This window comes from Nannobrachium achirus (assembly GCF_963921795.1).
Source record: "Nannobrachium achirus genome assembly, chromosome: 12".
Lineage (NCBI taxonomy): Eukaryota > Metazoa > Chordata > Actinopteri > Myctophiformes > Myctophidae > Nannobrachium > Nannobrachium achirus.
Genome location: NC_137832.1, coordinates 3711715 through 3720961, shown reverse-complemented (window position 1 = coordinate 3720961; position 9247 = coordinate 3711715). Strand labels below are relative to the sequence as shown.

The following is a 9247-nucleotide window of genomic DNA, read 5'->3' as shown; positions in this document are numbered from 1 at the left end:
TTATTTTGTTTAATTTATGTTTTATTATTTTATTTGTACTGAACACTGAAGTCACCTTTGTTATTGTCAAACTTAAAGCCTGTTGGGCTAATTATACTTACATAACTTGAAGCCTACTGAGCCTAGCAGCAATGTTTACAAAGATGTAAGTTAATTTTGCACTAAACTTGAAGCTGCCTTTTGTTAGGCTAAATAAATGGCACCTTCTGAAAATATGTGAATTTGTTTTCTTTATTAACTGTGTTCAGTCAGATTTTACAGAGAAACTGTTTACAGTGATTGTTAAAGAAGCTTTTTTGTGTTATTTTATTGGAGAATGGAAAACATGCCTACCATACCATTATGTGACAAAATATAAATATTTGTTTACAATTGTCATAGGCCAAGTGGCCAACTAAGGCATGAGCACTGACTCCTGAGCAGCGTCTGTTAAAATAAAGTGCAGTTTGTTTCTCCCTATAATGATCTGGTCGTGGTCACTTCTTTCTTTAAACACACTGAAAGGAAACTGCTTTAATTTACCCTTTAGGAATAGCTAGCAGCCAGTCTAAATGGTAATTTTGTCAAAATGTTGTCTGGCTGTTTTAATGTCTCAGCAACTCTGCATTAAAGAATAATTAATGATTTGCACTCATCTGTAATAGTGTGAAATGGGCAAAGAAGGGAGCCATCTGTTGGTGAAAGACTGTAATAGCAGTCTCAGGTTGGATTAATTTAACAGCTGTCCTCAGACTCCTCACTCCTCAGACCAGTTAAAGCAAAACCGTGTAAAACCGTGTACCGGGGTTTTGGGGGGGGCCTAAACCGAGGTTACGAAAAAATGGAAACCGTACAACCCTAGTTGGAGTAGGGTTTGAATTCATGAAAACTATTCAAGATCAGGTGGGTAAGCACACATCATGACACACAGGATAACATGATGCAATCTGACAAGGAACACTCAAACACAGGGTTTAAAACATAGGGACTAACAGGACACAGGTGAACTCGAATGACATGATTAGGCCTTTTTAATGGCCAAGGAGTCATTTTTACTGATAACTAATGGTTGGAATGGATTCAGCAGCCCAACAATACCCTAATTACACACCTCATACATTCATATTGGCCATTATTTTTATTTTTGCCCCTTTTACCCCCAGGTATCCCGATACCCCCAACTTTGATTGGCTCCCACAAAGTATGTCAAGGGAGTTGGGTTTGACAAAGTTCAGAGGTGATAGTAGACACCTTTATGAACACATTTGTGAAGCAAGCTAGTGTTTTAGATTTAGTTCCCAGATTGGTCTAGCAATAGGCTAACTTTCCCTTACTAAAATCCTCATTCCCATTCTCAAGACTAGAAGTTTGGTGCCTTCTGCGGGCGCTCACAGCTATGTTGCAGCAGTGATCCAACTGATATGGCCACCTGTCCAAGTGCCCATAGTGCCCAGTTGTCCAGGTGCCCACCTCTCCACGTGCCCACATGTCCCTACTGCCCAGTTGTCTAGGTGGCTGCCTCTCCATGTGCCCACGTGTCGGTTTCCCTATTTCCCAGTTGTCCAGGTGCCTACCTCTCCAGGTGCCCAGTTGTCGAGGTGCCCACTTCTCCAAGTGCCCAGATGATTTTGGTGGCCAGTTGTCCAGGTGGCCACCGCTCTAAGTGCCCAGGGCGGGGTTGCACCAGCTGTTAAAGTTATAATAACGTAGCCTAGTTGTAACGTAAATGGCTTCTAAGTCAAGACTTACGCACTACTAAAATGTCAGGTGTTGCACCACACAAATTAGTTCTTACATATCTCTAAGTAACAACTAAATATTTACACCACCCCTTGGGCAGCACTAAGTCTTTACTAAGTAACCTATCTCTATGGGAGTAGAGCAACAGACAGCATTATATCGGCTATTTAATTAATTCAACAATGAAACGACCCATCTGTTTAAAACATACATTAAGCCCTATATATATTTCGGCCATTTGAAAATAGCCGATCTACAAGCTCACGATGTGTCTGCTATTAATTATTATTTCTATATTGCAGGATTGATACTTTTTTTAATTCATTGGAGTACTTTAGTTTTCAACCACTGCATACAGCGCAACAGCGAATTGAATGGTGCGCTCTCTTCCCCTGGGCTGTGTCTCCTAATATGCGTTGCTCAGCGTTACTTCACAACGGGGGATACAACAGGGTTGTCAACATTGGACTGTCAGAATCCAGGAGATTTATTTTTGGGGGGCGCGCGGAACTCCCCAACCGGGGTCTGGGGGGTCCTCTCCCCAAAACGTATTAATAGATATTTTTTCCTGTGTTCTGTTGAATTTTGTGCATGTTTGATACATTTATCAGGCTTACTTAACTAGCATGGGTACAATTTCAGCCTTAAAATGCCAAATGTTGTTGTACAGATTTGATGACTGAAGCAAAAGGACATCTTTAATAATGATTTCTCATCTTTAAGTCATTACTTAAAGGAGTAGTTCGCCGGTTTTCAACCAAGTCTGTGTTCTTTTAGTCAGCTACGTTCATGCTAAAATGCGTCTATTTCCTTACATTACTGTTCTGTGGCCGCTAGGGGTCCATCGTCTAGCTACGTCATATACTATTTTGGCCAATGGAAAGCCTGGGTTCCCAAAGCTATGACGTAGTTAGACGATGGTCCGTAAACTACTGAAACTACAATGGGATTTGACCCGGTGCGGTTGCCGTAGCCCCCCTCAACACAACACTAGCTAACATTAGCACAACAACAACAACAAACAGTATGGTTGTTTCAGACACGTTTTCTACTGACATAGGGACTTGCTGGCAGAATCTTCGTTAGAACTACTTTTTATATGAACTGGAGTAGGCTATACATTAGATTAGAAGAAGGGGAAAAAAAAAAGAAAAAAAAAAACTGCGACGGGAACCAGAAAGAAAAGACGTGCGTCTGCCAGCTGGGACTCCACTACGCTAACATCATACAGACACACTGTTGTATGACCATTCTCTGCACCCAAGTTATTCTGCCCACCTTTGTTGGGCAGAATACTACTACTTCATGCTGCTAGGATCCCTAAATTGAACTGGAGGAGACAACCGAAACACAATGGTATGTTTCATTCATGTATAACTTCTTTGTGTATGTGTGTGTGTCATCATGTGTCCTGGCATACACGTTCTTATTTTAATCCCAATTACTGAATGTAAAGCCTGTACGTTTTCTTTAGAATATGTATGATGGCACTGATTTTACTAGTATTTCACATTAGGAGTCCACTAGTACTGTGGTTCTCAAACCTTTTATTTTCTAGTACCCCCTACGTGTCCATTTGGTTCCATTTGTACACTCTGACAGAGATGGAAAAAGGACAAAGCTACTTGAGTAAAAGTAGGCTATCAATACTGCAATATAGGAACGTTCTGTAATAAGTAAAAGTACTGGCATCAAAATATACTTTAAAAGTAAAAAATGTTTGAAAATGGATCATCTATTTTCAGATAGCCTGGGTAAGTGGGTATAAAATAGGGCTAAAGTTGATTAATTAGGTTTTATAATATAATCATCATGGAGTACAAGTACTATATTTGGATTCGATCTGGAGTCAAGTACAAGTACAGAAAGCTGGAAATATTCAAAGTACAAATACAGTACAAAGTACAACATTATACAAGTACTGCTTACACCACTGCTCTCAGAAGGTAGAGCACTAGTAGGCTACTATTTAGGGCTAGCAGATCTGTCTCTGGTAATATTTAATATTTGTATGTGCATGACAAAAATGTACATCAGGGGTAGGTAACCTTAGGCACGAGTGCCAACATTGGCACAGGGGAGGGTGGGCACACTAGCAGAAGTGTGAGAGACAGGATTTTTATTTCAAATATATATTTTAAACATGGTCAATTAAATGAAGTCACCTAATTTGCAGCAAATTACATCCTGCACAACTCTGACTGGGGAGGGAGTCTGGGAGATATAAGTGACTAATTGCTTGGAGTCTAATGATTGTTATAACAATGTCCTGCCAATCAAAATCAATTTTGATGGCATGCGATTAAAATTAATGTTGACATGGCACACTAGAATAAAACCATGGTGCTTCATTTGAAAAAGGTTGCTGACCCCTGATGTACACGGTAAGCTGGCATGGCGATGAACCCTTTGTGAGTGACAGAGACAATGCAACATGTTAGTCTTTTCTTCTTCTCACTGCAGGCACTGCGGTATCGTTTGGAGTGTCCTGGGGCTGCAAGTGGAGAGTCAGTCAACGATGTCTTCTTACCCTGGCATCATTATAATGTATTATACATAACAAATGCAGAGATGTGAAAATCTGTATGATACTTGTCATAATCCTAGTCATAATAGATAATAAAATAGATTCAATACATTGGATTTTCCTTCTTTTGTTTTTACTTGTAAAAAATATAATGTAATAAATATAATATAATGTAGGAGTGCTGTGTGAACCTGCCATTTGTAACACAGTAAACACAGTGCAATCAAATTGTTGATTGTAGCCTATGTACAGTTTAACACAGTAGCAAGTACTTCTGTCTGTTTCAGAGGAAGCATTACTGTAGTCCAGTGGTTCTCAACCTTTGAGTCTGTGGGAGTTTGAGCTTGTAGATTGGCTAGTTTCACAATATTTATCTGTGGAACGGAATATAATGCCTCAACTCCTACAGTCCAAGTGCTTATCAGGGTGGGGGGTCCCCAGTTCAAATATGATTATGTTGCAGGGACGGCTTGAAAGGGTTGAGAACCACGGTTCTACTCCAGCAAATAATATATTAAATACATATTTTCATGACAGATTGCAAGGATTAAACCAAAAAAGCTCATGACAACATTATATATTGTTTTTATTCACAACCTGATACTTTGTTTGCCTGCTGTATGCCTTAACACAGTTTATGCTGTAGCCAATACTGAAAATGACAATGGCAGTGTAGGAGGCATAGAATCTCTGGATGCATTTGAGCAGCGCAGTGTGAAAGGCTTCTACAGTACGTATGAACATATAAATATAAACTGATAATTGAAAAAGGAAAACTGAGGTGCCAATTTGTTCTACAGTTTGGGAGCCAGAATTGAGAGTCTGGGACATGTGTAGTTCTGGTCCAGAGCGTCAGATTCTCACTGACGCTCTGACAGGATTTCTCTACCCCTATGAGGCCTCAACTTCAGTCAAAATAAACTAAACTACTTTGCTACTCACCTAACCAAAGGTAGTTCTGCATTGTTGAAAGTCTATTCTCCTAGGTGGGCAACCTCTCAGCACCCCACCCACTCTGTAAAATATATTATTTTTGTTATGAAATAAAATGCATCCACTTCAAGCCACCGGAGACAACCTGGAAATAAGCGGTGGTAGTAAAGTAGTTTAGTTTATTGACTGAAGTTGAGCCCTCGTAGAAGTATAGAAATCCTGGTCTAGTCAGCCGCTTCTCAGAGTGTCAGTGAGAATCGCTGACACTCTGGAACAGAGCTAGTACATGGTTGTCCTGGATGTTTTAGGGTTCTGATATGTCCCCTGTGTTAGCTGATCTAATTTAGAAATTTAGCAGACACTTATATCTGCAGAAGGGCTGCACGATTCTTGTAAATGATTATTTTTCTCCCTAGGAATTGGAAAATTATTCTCACACTTTTATCTTCTTTCCCAATTTGACTTATTTCAATAACAAGCTCACAATGCTCTCCGGCCGTCAAATGACAGTCTATCAATTCTCAACAGAGGCAAAACTAAATTTGCAAGAGGGGTTAAGAGTAGTGTTAGTAGTCTAAGATCATTTCGATGTATGAAACAAGATTGTGTGTGCTGCCAGGTTGGATCTGTAAGTTCCACTTCTTCCGCATCTTTTCTGAGGGCGATGTAGACAGGACTGCGATGTAGGACAGGAGGTGTAGAATCACATGCATTTGAGCACTGTGGAAGGCTTCAACAGCACCTGTATGAACATAAATGTAAACAACATGCACATCACATAATACAGGTAAGGATAAAAGAAATATAATTGAAAAAAGGAAAACTGAGGTGCAAGTTCGTTTTACAGTTTGGGAGCCAGAAGTGAGAAGAGTGTGGGAAGAGTGTAGTTCTGGTCCAGAGCGTCAGCGATTCTCAATGACGCTCTGACAGGCAGGTGACTCAGAGACTAGACGAGGATTTCTATACCCCTACGAGGGCTCAACTTCAGTCAAAATAAACTAAACTACTTTGCTACTCACCTAACCAAAGGTAGTTCTGTGTTGTTGAAAGTCTATTCTCCTCGGTGGGAAACCTCAGCACCCCACCAACTCTGTAAAATACGTAATTTTTCATGAAATAAAATGCATCCACTTCGAGCCACCGCACAGAAATAAGTGGTGGTCGGAGTTGGATGCGTTATATTTCACCACAAAAATAATGTATTTTACAGAGTGGGTGGGGTGCTGAGAGGCTTCCCACCGTGGAGAATAGACTTTCAACAACACAAAACTACATTTGTTTAGGTGAGTAGCAAAGTAGTTTAATTTATTTTGATCTAAGTTGAACTCTCTTAGGGGTATAGAAATCCTGGTCTAGTCTTTGAGTCAGCCGCCAGTCAGTGTCAGTGAGAATCGCTGACACTCCAGAACTAGGACATGTATAGGGTTATAGGGCTGTCCCGGATGTTTTAGGGTTCCTTGTGTAAGCTGATCTAATTTAGAAATTTAGCAGACACTTATATCTGCAGAAGGCTGCACGATTCTTGTAAATTATTTTTCTCCCTACGAATTGGAAAGTTATTCTCACACGTTTATCTTATTTCCCAATTTGACTTAGCAACCTCACAAGCCTCCAAGTCTCTCGACTGTCATTACAGAGTGTACAGAGCAGGCAAGGCAACATTAGAGTTGAAAGAGGCTTTAGAGTAGTCTAATATTAAAAAATTAGATCACATTGATGTATGAATCGAGATTGTAAATAATATTCCTGGGAGTTCCTACTTCCTCTACCGCATCTCTTCATTCAGAGGGCGATGTTGACAGTTGTACCGCTGTCCTCCCGCAGAACTGCTATGGACATCATCTTGGACATGGTGGATTATGAACTGCCACTGCTCCTTATGCAATTATAGACAACAAAGAGGAGGAAAAAAGTTTCAGGATTCACACATGTTTTACAATGAAATTTCAAAACTTTACCATGGCTTTTACCCCATTTCCTGGCCTATAGTAATCACACCATGCAATAATGAGAATCCTAAACCAGTTTGCTAAAAGAATAACAGATCTATAAGCTAACAACAGTAACACTGCATTTTACCATGTTACATCTTTCATGTTTTTTGTTTTGTTTGCAAGTTAAACCCCTACTTTTTACTACAGCGTAGTACAATAGCAACATGTAATCTTAGGGGTCCTTGACATCAAAAAGTTTGAGAACCACTGATTTAGAAGACATTCATAGAATGTGGTTCTTACCTCTTTAAAGAGGACACCTTTATGTGAAGCCTGTCTATATGTAGGTGCACGTGTTGCCAAGTATGGCATTTGATCTCAAATCATACCGCTTTTCTTCTTATTTTGGCCATGGCTGATGTTGATGCTGTGGGTCTCAAAGTAGGGTTTGAAGTTGAACCTCCCCTCTCCATGGACCCCTGTGTCCTAGCAGAAATGGAGGGAGAGTTTAATCACTATTATTTTACCAGCTACAAGATAATCCAAGACATAATGTATAAGAATCAATCAATCCACATAATATATATTCCACCCGATGACTTATTTCACCAGTGTCTCTCAAATAGAGTAGGCCTATGTGTTGTACATGCATTTACATGACAGTGTTAGAAGCAATGTGTTGTCTCTGATGCTGTGTTGCGTTTCATTGATGCTATGTTCTGTTCTGCTCTGATTTTAGTGAAATTTATGCAAAGAAACGTTTTTAACCAATTTTACTGAAACTTCTTGCAAGTGGAGAAAAATACCAAAAAAGAAAAAGTGTATAGAATATGGCTTGACGGTTCACAGCATTAACGTGGGTCTCATGTCTGTAGCAGGTAACCCAATAGCAACACTGAGAAGCAGGCAGACTATTTTGACGTGTGTGTAGGTTGTGACATCACTCACAGTCAGACAGAAAAGCAACTTCCTGTTAGGTTCTTCAAAATAAAGTGTCTAAGCTAGTTCCAAATAATACTCAATCTGCAACCATAAACAAGCATGCAGTAAATAATGTGTTTGCCAAATGTTTTTAAATTGTAAATATTACTTATATTTTTACCAGTTAGATTACTATTAATTTTTATCATTATCGTGAAATAATTCACAACACTGATTCTGTTCGATTGTGCTGCGTATGTGATGCCTTGCTTGCATTGTGATTTCACTCCGGGTCCTACATTGATTGATTGATTGATTGATTGATTAAAGGCTATTAGAAGTTTGCATAGGAAAAGGTACAGTTTCATGACGGTACAGTTCACTGGTACAAGGTCTACTAAAAGGAGATCCTAGAAAAGACTAAGCTTATTCTCATGCGATTGTAATATTGTGCTGCTCGGAAGTTTGTTGAGAAGTGAAGTTCTGACAACCCGGTGTCATGGCCTAACCATTCACCAACATAATACACTGCTTTATTGATTATGCACCAAAAGGCAAATTATGACAAGCTAAAGTTTAGCATCGCCAGCAATGACAATATATCCCAGCACAAGTCGCCAACACATTCTTCTTGGGGATCAAGAAAGTATCCTCCCTACCTACATCCTAGCACTAAACGTGTCTCTAAACAAGGCTAACGTTATATTGACTTCTTCCTAATAAAAGTTGCTTACCTCTTGAAAAACTGCAATTAATTAATGCAAGTGACAACATAAATATAGCTAGTCAAGTGACTCGCGTTTGCTTTTAATCTAGGCTATAATTACACATTTCACAAGTTGCTTTACTTGCTTACAGCATTGCGATCTACAAGCTCACAACGCGTCGCATCGTGAGCTTGTAGATCAGCTATTTTCAAACTCCAAAGAAACATACCTCTGCTCTGCTTCTTTTGGCCGGCAGGGGTGAAACGTAGACGTCTCCAGGACGTCTCCAGAAACTGATGGAACAGCGCTCTCCTTGTCTCTTGTCCATTAGTTCTGCCATTAGATTCCTCTCGAAGTCATTGTCCGTAAAATGTTCACTACACACTCGCAGAGGTCCGAGAATCGCTGGGTCTGTATTTTCGTTGTAACGTGGGTGTTTGATAGCTCTCAACCACTGCTTACAACGCTGCCGTCATCGGTCCCCTTTTGGGAATGTGTGATAAGAC

General features: G+C 39.9%; 1 long non-coding RNA gene across 1 annotated transcript; it reads right to left on the bottom strand.

Annotated features, from left to right (window-relative positions):
* Positions 1-5371: 5371 nt before the first annotated feature.
* Positions 5372-7597, bottom strand: LOC308295176. Its single transcript, XR_013962558.1, has 3 exons — positions 7503-7597; positions 6940-7049; positions 5372-5921 (listed from the first exon to the last, which is right to left on the bottom strand). It is a non-coding gene; the product is annotated as an uncharacterized lncRNA (long non-coding RNA).
* Positions 7598-9247: the final 1650 nt, after the last annotated feature.